Genomic DNA, 12,304 nt, shown 5'->3' on the forward strand with positions numbered 1-12,304 from the left:
CATGATAGTTGGTGAAGAAGGGAGCAGATGGCCCAGATGCGGCAGCTTGGAGCTCCGAGGCATGAGGTTGGACGGCTGAAGGAAACATTGGTACAATCGACGGTGCGGGGCGCTCACTCGACAATGGGACATCAAAAGTTACATAGGCCCCGCCTGCATCTTCAGGTTGTTGGACGGTTGGTTCTGTCGTCAGTCCCGGCTGAGATGTCTTGCCAGCAGCTACTTTTTTGTTCTTTCTGGGCCTCGGGGCCACATCTTCATCATCATCCGGAAGCTCGATAACGTTGGGTGGGGCTGCAAATAAATTAGTTGACCCCAAGTGAATCGCCAGAATTTAATCGACCAAATAATCAAGAACAAGATCACGATAATTGTACCTGGGTTGGAGGTAACCGCGTCTTCCATTTCCTCGTCTTGGTATTGGCGGGAGGAAGTTCTGGAGGTAGCAGCACTACAAATGTCAGCGTTCAGTCGGTTATGTTCTATTACTCGAGTCGACCAAAGGATCAGGTCAGATAGTTACCCAGAGATGGTGGGAATGGTCACTTTGATTCTGGGTAAAGCCTTCGGCGGTTTGGAGGATGTGACCTTCAATGGTTTCGGCGCTGGAGGCAGCGCGGTCTTGAGCTGTTTCGATACTTTCTCGGTCGGCACCGGAGAAGACGTCCGAGGGCTCTTTGAAGAATGCCCAGTTGGTGCGGCCACCAAGTCAGGGGTGCTTCCCGGATCGTGAGCGTGCTTGGACCTCCTTTCTCTGCGAGGAGGCGAGTCGACCTCTTCTTCGTCACTCGGGTCGTCGCTCTCCTCGTCCTCCTCTGCATCCGAGTGCCACTCGCCACTCTTGCCCCCGCTCGCCTCCCCTTCGACATTTTGCTCCTGCACTCCATTGGGCATTGAGTACATATCAACAAGAGCCTAAAAGGCAAGGAATAAAAGAAAGACAGTCGACCGTCAACAAAATGCTACATAGTAAAACAAGAAGACACTCGACAATGCAGAATCGTACCTGTTCCGGCTGGCGCGAATGGTCGAATGGAACCACCCTCCTGGACCCTCGGGGATTATCCTTGTTGCCGGTAATACCCCTCAGCCACTGCTCCACTGTGTCCTCGCTAACATCCTCTGGGTGGATCCGAGTGGAATCCTCGAGTCCCGAGTACATCCACATCAGATGGTCACGAGCTTGGAGTGGTTGGATGCGTCGACTGCGGAAGACCTCCAACAGGTCCATACCGGTCACCCCGTCGCGGACAAGTTGGACAACCCGCTCGACCAACACCTTCACCTGCGCCTTCTCCTCCGGGATCACTCTCGAGGTGGAGGGCTTCTCCACTCGAGCCATGGAAAAGTGGGGAAGTCCAGTCGACTGGCCCGGGGTCGGCTGGTCCTTGCAGTAGAACCAGGTCGATTGCCAACCCTGGACCGAGTCGGGAAGGATCATAGTTGGGAAAGTGCTTTTGTTCCTCATCTGAATTCCAAGCCCCCCGCACATCTATATCACGTGCGTCCTCTCGTCACTCGGGTTGGCCTTCTTGACCGTCTAAGAGCGACATGTGAATATGTGCTTGAAGAGACCCTAGTGTGGTCGACAACCCAAGAAGTTCTCGCACATAGACATGAAAGCGGCAAGGTACACGATGGTGTTTGGAGAAAAGTGGTGGAATTGAGCCCCAAAGAAGTTCAAGAAACCGCTAAAGAAAGGGTGGGGAGGCAAAGAAAACCTGCGGTCAACGTGGGTGGCAAGGAGAACGCACTCACCCTCCTACGGCTGCGGCTCAGTCTCGTTCCCCGGGAGCCGCACCGATTCATGGGGAATCAGTCCCCCCTCAACCAGGTCGTCGATGTCATCTTGACTGATTGTCGAGCGGATCCAGTCGCCCTGGATCCAGCCAGGCGGCAGGCCGGACCTCGACGAAGATCCGCCCCAGCTGGTCTTCTTCACTTTCGCCTTCGCCGTTGCCTTCTTCGCATGCTCCAACGCCACCGTCTTCTCCTTCCCCATGGCAGCGAATCGAGTTCGAGTGGAGCGACGATGCCGAGAGCAGAAGCAGGCACAGCGGAGGAATCTGAGGAGGAGGAAGAAGAATGGGGGCGCACTGTTCAAAAGCCCCGGTCCGGCGCCTTATATAAGGTCACTTCCGAGTGACTGACTTGTAGGCCCGGACGATCTTATCAAATCCCGCAACAGTCGCGTGCGTGATATGTGGCAAAAAAGGTGGCGCAGATATCGAGGCGGCCTGCCTAATCCGTCCCGATTACTGCGGCCTCCCTCACCCGGCGCGCTTCCCAAAATTCGAATCCCGTGAAATCCGCAGACAGCAGAACAACCCGTCAGACGGAAGATTTTTTCCATATCAACACTCGAAACTTAACAACGAAAGTTCACTCGACAAAACCAAGAATGGATCAAGGCGACTGAACAAGCAGTTGAAGCCATCATGAATGTTCATTCGACCTCTGGGCGAGACATTCTCAAAACACAAAAGCTGAATCAGAGAGATTATCAACACCTTCTGCACTCGAACCCTGAACCATTCGGGGGCTAATGATGTAGCTATGTACCTAGGGTAGGGTCATAGACCTGACCTAGACATCCTCCCCTAGGACATCACCCTAAAGTCAGGATCATTCAAAGGGTACCATCATCCACTCGACCAAAGATGTTCCACTCGAAAGAATCAATGTCATCGACCGTCGCAGAAGTCACTCAACAGACAGAAGAGCTAAAGCCACTCTACATGAACAACGGTCGGGCATTTACTTATAGGCTTAATTGTCATTTATAGCACTTTAGTGTGGGCGTTACCAGTAATGTTCTCTCTTCAATGTACCTTAAACCCTCTGTGACGTGGGCTGGCTGGGGTCCTGGCGCACTCTATATAAGCCACCCCCTCCACAGGCACAAGGGTTCGCACCCCCTGTAACTCACACGCATATAATCCAGTCGACCGCCTCTGGGCTCCGAGACATAGGGTTGTTACTTCCTCTGAGAAGGGCCTGAACTCGTAAAACTCGCGTGTACAACTCCTCCATAGCTAGGATCTTGCCTCTACATTCCTACCCCCCATTCTACTGTCAGACTTAGAACCATGACACCAGACAAAAGCTACTTCCAAGAAAATAAACATACTCCACGGAAAACCAGAACTGCCATAACTTCTGCATATGAGCTCCGAATTGAGCAAACTCAAGCTTGTTGGAAACAAGACGACGAGTAGCATCAAAACAGAGGAGGTATGCCAACAAAATAGAGGAGTGAAACCTCCAACCGAGAAGAACCGGCATAACCTCCAACGTTGAAAACATCATAGAAGAAGCGAGTGAACTCTGTTTTCGATGAACTCGAGCTTGTCACCAAGATGACCATAAGCTCTAAGACTCACAAAGAGAACAAAACAAGAACCAAGAAAGATGATGCAAGGATGCAATGGTTTGAACTCTCTATGAACAATATGATCAAGCTACTCATCGAGAGCCCCCTTGATAGTACGGCAATCGATCCTATAACCCGGTCTCCCAACTACCACTATGAGACCGATAAAATAGAAAACCTATCAAGGGCAAACCTTTGTCTTGCACATAGTCCACTTGAGCTAGATGATGACGATCTTGACTTCCTCAAGTTGGACCACCTTTCTTGATTGTGTTGACTCGATGAAGACTAGTTGATCACTCCCCCATACTCCACTATGGGTGAGCCACTCTTCGGCACATCTTCATAAATCCATTGTTACCATAATGGACGGCAAGCTTCAAGCATTTGATCTCTTCATGATGCTCCACTTGAACTTGCACATCGCAACCTAACCCCACAAAGAACTCTCACGAAAACCATGGGTTAGCAAACAAAGCGTAATGGAAAATGCTTACCATACCATGGGATCACTTGATCCCTCAGTACATCTTGTATGCTTTATGTGTTGATCAACTTGATTCATTCTTGACTTAATCTTGATCAACCTTTAATCTTTCCAATTCTCTTCATTTGGATGATGTCTTGAAGGTAGACATGAATGATCACACAATCTTCTTCTTCAAGACATGCTTGCAATAAGCTCAACACTCACATGACCAATCTTTGGATAATTTCTTGAATAGCACCTTGGTCGACACCAACTCTCCTTGAAACCAACACATGTACTCCAAGAAAAGCCTATGGACAAAACCTTCAAATATAACTCAAGGCAACCATTAGTCCATAGAGATTGTCATCAATTACCAAAACCAAACATGGGGGCACCGCATGTTCTTTCAACAGGAACTACACCACGCCATGCCGCCGCGGGAAGCCCGAGCTTCACCCGCCACCACCTTCCAGGGTCGCCGCCCCGGGATCCAGCCCTCGATGCCCGCCGGAGCTCGCAACCCCACCACGGAGCCACTGAGCCCCACCTAGTCGTCGCCCGCCGCCCGCCGCAAACTAACGCCTGCGACTCCACCATAGAGCCGCCGAGCACTGCCCACCGACGCGGCGCACACCACATCGAGGGCCAACGAGGGCGGAGAAGCTAGATCTGGCCAAGCCCGACCAGGATCCGGCCTCTCCCCGTGTTGACGCCGCTCCCGCAGCCCTGCATCTCGCCCGCGCTCATGGCGATTCAGACAGCGCGCACGCAACGCTGCAGAGAGGGGAGAAACAGCCCCGCCGCCACCTTCCTTGGGGTACGCGTGGACTTCGCCGGCTGCCCCTCCAGCGGCGGCGAAGCGAGGGAGCGGGGGCCTTGCGGCGGCGGCACTAGGTTTCTTGGATCGGGGGAGGAGGAGATGAGGGAGCGATGGAGCGGGGGTCTAGCGGCGGCAGCACATGCAATTAGGTTGATACATGCTAGAAACTGCATAGAAGCATGGTTGGAGGGAACAACTGAAAACTGGATCTAAAAAGAGAAGAAAAGGCATGTACAAGGTTTTGGAAGCATGCGATACCCCCGAAGTTGTGGGTTTTTGCATGTCAACTTGCTAGGCAAAGTCTGTCTGATGTGGCACACCATAAGCACATGGCGGAGGAAAGCACATGCTTGATACATAGCCGGGAATAAGATTCATGGGTGACTCGCTACGTGTGGGTGTTAGTAGATGAGAGTTGTATGATCAAATAAAATCAAGTGTGGATCCGAACACAAATAATTGGTTGTTTGAGTTGGATGTAAAATCATCAAAACAAAATTATGTTAAGATAATGGTGAATTATGGTTAATTTGGAAGGCACAAAGAGACTATCTTCATGTCTCCATTTGCAATGAGTAAATTCACTGTGCGTTTTATCACAAAGCTTAAAGCAGACGCGATAAGTACTGTTCCCAGGACAGTTCAACCGCCTATGCGAGAGGCTGCATGGATTCCCTAGGGGAGATGTAAAAGACAATGTTGATGGGGCGGTTTTAGTGGAAGAAAGAAAGAGCTCGGCGGCAGTAATTTTTTGCACAAAGAGGAGCTTTCTTGGGAGCCTCTGTTCCAATTATGGACGGAGTGGTGAACCTCTCATCTGTTGAAGTGGTCCCATGTTAGAAAGCATTATGCCTGGCTCGGAATCAAGGTATGAGAGCACCTCCAGCCGTTTAGTACCCCCAGGACGTCGAAAAAAGCGGCCTGGAGGCGAACCGGCGCTAGATTGGCTTCTCGGGGGCGACCTAGCTCCCAGCCACGGCCCCAGGCGCCGTCCCCCAGCCGCGGCAAATCCAAATATAGTCATTCCCGCTCATAAAATAGACGTCACAAATCCGGTGATCAAGCGGCCACAAGTTCGGCGTACAAAAAACAGAAAGGACGCACGTGCGTATCAGACGGCGAGGTCGGCCTCCGGCGTCGGCGGAGTCGGCGTGCGCGGGCTGGGCGGGGTCTCTGTGCTGGGCAGCGTCGGCGTGGCTTCTGTGTTGCGGGTAGTCTCGGCGGCATCATCAGTCGGGCTTGGCGGCGGCGGCGGTGTGGGCGTCGGCATGGTGGGCGTCGGCGTGGGCGTCGGCGTCGATGGAAGCTGGTTCAGATGAGGCCCCGCTCCGCCAAGTACCACGCCTTGACCGCCTCATCGTTGCTCTGGAGCATGTCCGCCCCGCCCAGCAGGAAAGCCAGGTCGGTGTTTCTCTTCTTCACGGCGACGTTGGTCCGGAGTAGGTCGAGCTTGACGGAGCTGCTCGACATCAACGCCGACCACCGCACCTTTGTCTTCTCTTCACGAAGAGCGGCCCGGGCCTGTGCGTCGGCGATGCAGTGCTCGATGGACTCCTGCACTTGAGCGGTGGCCGCGTCGGCGTGTTTCCCCTTCTTGACAGATTTGTTGCCATCCGGCCGCCCTTCTGACGCGTCCGGAGTCGGCGCGTCCGGCTTGTAGGTCTCCTTGGCCTTGTCGAGGGTGCGCCGGACTTCCGCCCACTTCTCGCATTTGTCGATGCGCTTGTAAACGTGGATGTACTTGAATTCGACGTCGCTGTTGCTCTGCCGATACAGGGCGAACATGCGCAGCAACTGCGCGGAGGAACAAACAGTTGGCGGGCGTACACGGCGAAGAGAGGCGGGAGACCGGCGTGGCATACCTGATCCTCAACGCTGGCGCCGCTCTCCGGGCGAGCCGCGACCTCCTCGACGACCCCATGCCATTTGTTGCACGCCCCCTAGATATGCCCCAATGGTTCGCCATCGCCTTCGACCCGCGCTGCATGTAGACGCCTTTGAAATAGGGGTCGATGAGCTTGTACGTCTCGATGCTTTGGTTCGTGCCGGTGGTCGGGTCGAGGCAGATGACTTTTCATGCTTCGGCGAGGCATTCCTCCTCTTTGGACGCCCACTTGATGTGCGGCTCGCCTGACCTGGCCGCCCGCTTCTTCTTCTTGCGCCTCCTCGCCGGAACAGTCGCCGGCTCCTCCTCCTCCTCCTCCTCCTCCTCCTCGTCCTCCTTCTCCTGCTCCTCCTCCTCCTCGCCGTAGACGTAGCCGAGCTCGCCGTACATGCTGCCGCTGAGATCCACCGTCTCGTCCGGGGTGACGAACCCGGGAGACGCAGCGGCCGCGGCCGAACCTGCCGCGATGATGTTGTCCATGTCGGCCTCGGCCTCTTCGGTGTCGCCGAGGTGCGAGGAGGGCAGCGCGCAACGGAGGAGAGGGGGTGTCGGGGAGGACGCGTAGGCCGGCGGCGAGTAGTTGTATGGAGGGTACTGCACGCCGGAGAAGGCGGGCGAGGACGTGCGCTGCGCCGGGTGTCCATGAGGGAAGGTGACGTTTAGGTTGAACCCACCGTGCGCCGTCCCCGTCGGCGTAGCCTGGCGAGGGCGATCCCCATGACAGCGGCGACGGAGAGCCGACGCCTTGCTGGCCCTAGGGCACGTACTGGGCGTGGCCGCCGGGTGGATTCATCATCCCCGTGCGAGTCGCCTCGTCCTTGGCTTGGTCCGCTGAAGCGACAGCCGCAGCCGTGCGTGCCGCGTTGTCACGGGCCTTCTTGGCGATGGCCCTGTTTCGTCGGTCGGCGGTGATAGCCTCCCGTCGCTGAACTTCCGCCCTCCACTCAGCGTTCGGCATGCCCGGTGGCTTGGACGGCGGCGCCCTCGGCTTCCTCTGCTACGGCTGGGTGAGGGACGCGGTCGCGCTTGCCGCGGCGCGGGGGACGACGTACTTCTTCGGTGGCATGGCGGCCGGCTGGGAGGCAAGCGGGAGGGATATTGGCGGGAGGAAAGGAGAAAATGAGAGGGGAGTGGGGAAAAGCGGGAAGAAACGGCAGGAAAAGGCGCTCGGCTCGCCGACAGGGCGGACCCACGAGTCCTTTTCGCTTGTGCCGGCGCCCCAGGCGCCCCAGGGCGCCGGGTTCTACCTGGGTCCGCCGGCACCAGTTTCGGCCCGAGTCGACGAAAAATGGGCTCCTGGGGCGAATGGGTCGTTTTTTCGGCGCCGGCACGACAAAAATGCATGAGGAAAGTCTGTTGGGGACGCGACTAGAGATGCTCTAAGCTCCTTGACTATTGCTTCTGACCATTCTGGTGTTATTCATAGCATCCAGAAAGGGACCCTTTGGGCTATGGTCATTAGAGAAGTACAGTCTTTAAGTATGAAGGTAGAGGACCAAATGAGGATGCCCGCAATATTACTAGGAATTCATTGCATTTTGTTCCGGGTCGCCATGTTTGGCTTTTGGATCCTCTGGGCTATGTAAAACTTCATGCTGATATTTCGCTAGAAAAATATAAAAAATCCCATAAAAATATTAAAAAGACATTTCACTGAAGACTAAAAAATAAAAATAAAAACAAAATCCTCATGGCCGGCTTCACATGCGCTTAGCATTGACTCGCCAACCTGATTGCTGGCAGTCCCCACTAATTAATCAACATATAATTCATTCTGATTTAAATAAAATAGAGTAGGTCAACACATCCTCTGCAAGTTGCGCATTAGCTAAGGAAAAATCCATTCAGCTTCATTTCGCGGACGGATGAGGAAAAATCCATGGCATGATTGGTATCTGGTCTCGCTAGCTTGCCTTGCCGTTGCGTGCGTCGGATGAGATAGTGGAGGGCGGTGTGGCTTCGCTGTCCCGGGGCACTGTCTAGTGTAGCACACATCACTATTGAGGTGTGCCATGATATAGTGTATTATTATTATTATTATTATTATTATTATTATTATTATTATTATTATTATTATTATTTCAAAGCATCTTTAGTCTTCACAGTAGCTACCTTTAATCGTGTTTTTTTATTTGCCAGGCCTTTAATTGTGTTGGCTAGCTGGTGTTTCTTCTACTAATCGACCTGCCTTTCATGTTGTGCGGCCTTTCTTTCTTTGTTTCTCAATATGTGAGGGGTGGACCATGTTAACAACTTTGGTACATGGACCATGCATCAAAAGGGTCATAACGAGTGGATCACTGACGCAGTCACAGTGCGTGCATCATTATGTTAGCTGCTGTGTAGACATCGTACCAGTACTTGCGTTTTGCTGTGAGGGTTCCATCGACAGGTTAAGTTAGCTTCGAAGCAACATCCTTGGTGACATGGAGTAAATGGGTGCAGGTGGAAGCAGTGTGGGGGACGTACGTACGGGATGATTTGTCTTGCACTTGACCTCCAGATAGACGCTCTGTTTCTCTAATTTTGGCCACTCATTCAGAAGAAGAAGAAACTATAGAAAGCATAATTGCAGCTTAGATCTGATTAGCACGTACCTTCATGAGCACTCCATGTGCATGTCAGCTTCAGAGGGCAGTACCTGTGCCGGCCTCATGGTGCACAATGATTTGCATCTTGTGCTCCAGAACCACCTGCATGTTGTTAACAGGTGTGTGTGTCTCCTGAAGGATGATAGCTCGGGGCTGCGATGAAGCAAAACAGAACAAAACGAAAATCCCCGCCGGGAATTTCTGGTTGCACCTTCACCTCTCAACCAAGCCCGCGCAGGATGTGTGCGGTCTATTTGGTTGCCTGAGCTGCATATGGTTTGTGGCTCGCACGGATTTTAAAGCAGCCCGCAGCCTGACCCGGTGGGCCTGGCTGGGCGCGGTCACGCGTGTGAGGCAGTTGCACGTCTCGGGCAGCGCGGGAGACGGAGGGGACGTCTCATAACTCGCCCTCACTCTCCCGTCATCGCCCAGTCGCACTGTTCCCATCGCTTCCTCTCTCCCTCACCGCCCCTCCCTCTCCTCTCCTCCGATGGCTCCGCCTCGCCCACCATCGCGCCGCCCTCTGATCCCCGTCGACCAGCGCATCGCCAGCATTCAGGAGCGCTGGCTGGCCGGGCTCCAGAACTCGGGACGGGACCTGGCGTCGGTGCTGTGAGCGCCGTCCCCCATCTGCTGCGGGCCACCACCAGCGCCGGCCAATGCGCTGCCAGCCGTTAGTGCCCCGCCGCGGATTCCGGACCTCGTGGTCCTGGGCTCGGTGCCGGCGCCGTCGAGGGAGCCGCCGCTTGTTGGGATCCCATTGGGCAGGGGGGGTTTTCTTGACCCCCGTCCAAGGGTTTTCTCCTGTCGGCGGGCCGTCCTCCTCGATCTCCGACGTGGCGATGAGCACGGGGCCGATGCCGCAGGCCGTCGCCAGGGTCGGCTCCTCCTCTGCTCCGCCACCTCTCTTGTTCCCGCCAGGGTTTTCACCCTGGCCTCGGTTCGCTGCGACTGCGCGTGGTCCGGTGAGTCAAACCCCCTCAATGCTTGCTCGTAGATGTAGATTAGGGGTTTAATTCTTAGGCATGTGCTAGTAGTTAGTGGATTCGATATGATTAGATAGGATTGGAGTAGATCCGATTGGATGTGATCCCAATCGGACTGATCTGTTCTTGTTTCGTACAGTGTGTGTCCTAAGATAATTTTCTTCTGCTACTGCTAGTGTGTCCTAGGATCTGTGTTCATGCTAGTAGCTGTGTTCATGCTAGAATCCCAATGGTACTGTGCTTTGCTAGGATCTGTGTTCATGGTAGGGTTTTGCTAGGATGTGTGTTCATGCAAATAATATGTTCATGTTCAAGCTAGGACCATATACATGTTGTTGTTCATGTTGGTAACATACATGTTCAAGTTAGGGTTTGTGTTGATTGTTATACGTGCATGTAGTAGGACCATTTTAGAATGCTGCCAAATGTGCATGGTTGCACATGGGTGCTATTGGCATTTGTTGTTGCTATTTTTAGATATTTCCATGCTTAGGATAGTGCACTGATGAGTGGTAGTTGTAGAAAAACAGATGCCACTGATCATTGGCACTTGCTGTTGGGCAACTCCATTGATTAGTGACATTTGCCCAATAACAAGTGGCATTGATAAGTGACATTTTCCCATAGAATTTGTGCACTGATCAGTGGCATTTGCTCTTAGGCAAATGTCTCTGATCAGTGCCATTTTACAAAGAGTTTGTGCACTAATACTTGTCATCTTACCTGACAAGATATTGAAAATGACTGGGATGTGGCGGGTGGAGGAGCTCAGGTGGTGGCCGGAGCTAAGGGCGCCGAGGATTTCATCCCCACGAACAGGTGGCTCAGGACGGTGGACCTGCCTGGCAGGATCGCCTTCATGAGCCTGTCTCGTTCAAGGGGACGATCTCCGAGGCAGGGCCAGGAGGAGGGGGGACCGAGAGCCACTGCGCTTCTACCAGCAGGTCAAGGACAACGAGGACCTCGCCATGCTCATCATCCCTCGCAAGTTCGTGGAGGTGATGAACACCTGGCTGGTCATCAAGCGGCTCCCGCGCGTGGTCGGGCTGTCGGCAAATAAGCGGTGCGTGTTCTGGGTGCAGGTCCAGAACTTCGAGGGGCACATGGTGCTTGGCCGTGGCTGGAACTACTTTTGCCGCCGCCACCGGATCGTCCCCGGCGACCTCGTCATTGTGCGCATCTTAGGACTTGGACTGAAGGTTCAGATTTACAACCACGACTCATCGGTCATGTACAGGTTTTGTTGCAGCAGGCACAACTGCGTTGGTGACATCGAGCATGCTATGTAGTTAAGTTAAGTAAGATGTTAGTGTTAAAATTTTATGGTGTGTGGCGAGACTTGTGCTGGGAACTTGTTCATATTTTGGACAGGAGCAGCACCCTGGCATGGAGCAGGGAAGGAGGATGCCCCTGCTGTTAATCTGGACTTATGCTATGTAGTTAAGTTTGCCGTCGTTTCCTTGCTTGTTGTGTTAAGTTTGTTGTCATTACATTGCTTACTTTGTTTAATCTTACTGTTGTGTTGATCATGTGATGGTAAGGCCACCATATTTGAATGGAGTGAGCAGAACACAAACGTTGTTTGCAACCAAACAGCTGAAGTTTGCATCTGCTCATACCCTAAGCACAAAAACGGCAACCAAATAGCAGGGGTAAGTGCCCCTCCATGCGATGCAGGCAACCAAACAGATTGCATCTGCTGCATATAAAGCGGCATTTTAAGAACCAAACTGGTTGGAGATGAGACGAGGGCCCAATAAGTGCCAACGAAAGGAATATCAGGCCCGACATAACCCAGGACCGGGGTGACTGAGTGTGACGCCCCCGATTTGACCGTACACTAATCATACACGCAAACGTGTACGATCAAGATCAGGGACCCACGGGAAGATATCACAACACAACTCTACAAATAAAAATAAGTCATACAAGCATCATATTACAAGCCAGGGGCCTCGAGGGCTCGAATACAAGAGCTCGATCATAGACGAGTCAGCGGAAGCGACAATATCTAAGTACAGACACAAGTTAAACAAGTTTGCCTTAAGAAGGCTAGCACAAACTGGGATACAGATCGAAAGAGGCGCAGGCCTCCTGCCTGGGATCCTCCTAAACTACTCCTGGTCGTCGTCAGCGGGAAGCACGTAGTAGTAGGCACCTCCGGTGTAGTAGGAGTC

Source organism: Triticum aestivum, chromosome 3A (genome assembly GCF_018294505.1).
Source record: "Triticum aestivum cultivar Chinese Spring chromosome 3A, IWGSC CS RefSeq v2.1, whole genome shotgun sequence".
Classification (NCBI taxonomy): Eukaryota; Viridiplantae; Streptophyta; class Magnoliopsida; order Poales; family Poaceae; genus Triticum; species Triticum aestivum.